Raw genomic sequence first — 2,798 nt, forward strand, 5'->3', positions numbered from 1 at the left:
ACTTGAAATTGGGTTTGGGTTAAGTTTCTGTTTGTGTTACATGTTTAAATGTGGGCGCATGCGGCTTATATACAGGTGCGGCTTGTGTATGTACAAAATCGGTTTTCCCCTTAAAATGTGGTGGGAACGGCTTATAATCAGGTGCGCTCTATAGTCTAGAATTTACGGTACTTGTTTTTCTGACATCTTGCTGCTAAAGCACGGCTCGGGAACCTTTTGTTCGCATTAAATAGAACATTTGCAAAAAAACATTGATTTTGCCTTGAGAACTCGTCGTCACGCCAGCAAAGAACTAACTGTGGAATGGTTCAGTCCAGTATATATAGGACACAATTTTAACTACAGTTTACACTGGACCTGGGCAAATTACGGCCCGCGGGCCACATCCGGCCCTTTGTACGTCCCTGTCCGGCCCGCGTAAGACCAATCATAAACACCATAAATAAAAAAAAAAAAATTAAACTTTTATTTTGAAATTTTATTTTGACTACATATACACGTCATAGACGTAGCGCCTTCACGCGCGTATTCACTTGAGTGAGTGAAGGTGATACTGTTCGCCAGGGTACCCTCAAGATGTCGGCACACCCCAAGAAAAGAAAAGTTGATAACGAATGCCGTATTTTCAACAAGACATGGGCTGCCAAATATTTCTTTACAGAAATTAAAGGTAAAGCAGTGTGCTTAGTCTGTGGTACACAGGTTGCTGTGTTTAAAGAATATAATTTGAATCGCCACTACACGACCAAGCATGAAGATGAATACAGAAACCTGTCTGGTGAAGAGCGTGCAAGGGAGTCTGATGCATTGCTAGCAAAACTACAAACCCAACAAGGATTTTTCACTAAACTTCACACTTCCAGAGATGCAGCCGTCAGGACAAGTTATGTAATTTCTCATAAAATCGCCAGAAAAAGTAGGGCATTTTCCGACGAAGAGTTTATTAAGGAGTGTTTATTGGACTCTGCTGAGCTGATGTGCCCAGAAAAAAAGGGCGCGTTTGAGAACGTTTCACTCTCCCGACGCACTGTAACGAGGCGGATTGAGGAAATCACGGGAAATTTAGAGCTTCAGCTGAGGAAAAGAGCGGCGGACTTTGACTTTTTTTCTCTGGCTTTGAATGAGAGCTGCGATGTACGTGACACCGCCCAGCTGCTCATCTTCTTACGTGGGATAACCGCAGACTTTCAAATCACGGAGGAGTTGGCATCCTTGCAGTCAATAAAAGGGACAACCACAGGTAATGACTTGTTCAGAGAGGTAAATGCATGTATGGATGTATGGACATGTTAGAACTGAAATGGAACAAGCTTGCAGGTGTGACAACAGATGGTTGTCCAAATCTGGCCGGGAAAAATGTTGGACTTTTAAAGAGAATGCAGGATAAAGTGACAGAAATGAACCCTGATCAGAAATTGACATTTTTGCATTGTATCATACATCAGGAAGTGTTGTGTAAGACAGTGTTAAAAATGAAACATGTTGTTGATTCTGTCACTAAAATAGTTAACTTCATCAGAGCGAGAGCTTTAAATCACAGACAGTTTGTTGCTTTGTTGGAGGAAAATGAGGCTGAATATGGTGACATAAGCTATCACTGCACTGTTAGGTGGCTCAGCCTTGGCAAAATTCTGAAAAGTGTCTGGGACCTGAGAAACCAGATTCAGGAGTTCTGTGTTCAGAAAGGTCATGACGTCTCAGAACTTTCAGATGAAGACTGGTTGGCAGACCTCGGATTCACTGTGGATGTGACCGCACTAATGAACGAACTTAATGTCAAACTGCAGAGCAAGGGCCTTTTTGTGCATGAGATGTACAGTGCAGTGAAGGCTTTTATGAGAAAACTGTAGCTTCTCTCAAGCCAAGTGAAGGACAACATTCTGACCCACTTGCCAACACTTAAGGAAGCCAAAAGATCAGGCGATCACCTCCAAAAGTACTCAACCATGTTAGAAACATTGCATGCAGAGTTTTCAAGGCGATTTCAAAACTCTTGAGAGTGAAATGCACATGGTCTCTTCTCCCTTCAACTGCAGTGTGGATGATGCCCCAAGTGAAGTTCAGATGGAACTCATAGATCTGCAGTCTGACACACTTTTGGCAGATCACTTCAAGTCAGTCTCACTGCTGGATTTTTACTCCCTCAAAGAGGAGAACTTTCCACACCTGAGGAAGCATGCTCAGAGGATCCTAGTCCTCTTTGGATCTACCTATCATTGTGAACAGACATTCTCAGTTATGAAGTTTAATAAATCCAAACATAGATCCTCTATGACTGTTGACCACCTCTCAGCTGTCCTTCGCATAGCCACTTCAGACATTCCGCCAGATTCCAATGCCCTTGTTCAAGCCCAGAACAGACTGGATTATTCTCACTGAAGAGGTAACATGAGGTGGAGAACGTTACAAGTTATTGTTTGTGGAAATTAACAAGTTAAAAATAAATTGCACTGGTTCAATGATTGTTTTTCTTATTTAACCAATACACCACAATTTCACATAGCCTAATATAAATATTTACAGAGTGCTATATTCTTCTGATTATCAGCATCAGCTATTCAAAATATTTAATTTGAGCATTTTACAATGAAAGAAAGTTGGTGGCCCTCTGACACAATTCAGGTTTCTCATGCGGCCCCTGATAAAAATTAATTGCCCACCCCTGGTTTACAGTCAAGGTGTCTCACCAACAGATCCCGTTTTGGCCAGCATCACCACCAAAATAGGAACTCGCAGGGATGCGTCCTCAGCCCAATCATCTACGCCACAGGTGTCAAACAGGCGGCCCGCGGGCCGGA

General features: G+C 42.6%; 1 long non-coding RNA gene and 1 pseudogene across 1 annotated transcript; both read left to right on the forward strand.

The window, feature by feature from the left end:
* The first annotated feature begins 360 nt into the window (after positions 1-360).
* On the forward strand, positions 361-2,459 carry LOC148360101 (uncharacterized). Its single transcript, XR_015851284.1, has 2 exons — positions 361-1,240; positions 2,037-2,459. It is a non-coding gene; the product is annotated as an uncharacterized LOC148360101 (long non-coding RNA).
* Positions 1,234-2,459, forward strand: LOC148360102 (general transcription factor II-I repeat domain-containing protein 2A-like; annotated as a pseudogene).
* Positions 2,460-2,798: the final 339 nt, after the last annotated feature.

This window comes from Urocampus carinirostris, chromosome 9 (assembly GCF_059441175.1).
Source record: "Urocampus carinirostris isolate Australia breed hairy pipefish chromosome 9, RoL_Ucar_1.0, whole genome shotgun sequence".
NCBI lineage: Eukaryota > Metazoa > Chordata > Actinopteri > Syngnathiformes > Syngnathidae > Urocampus > Urocampus carinirostris.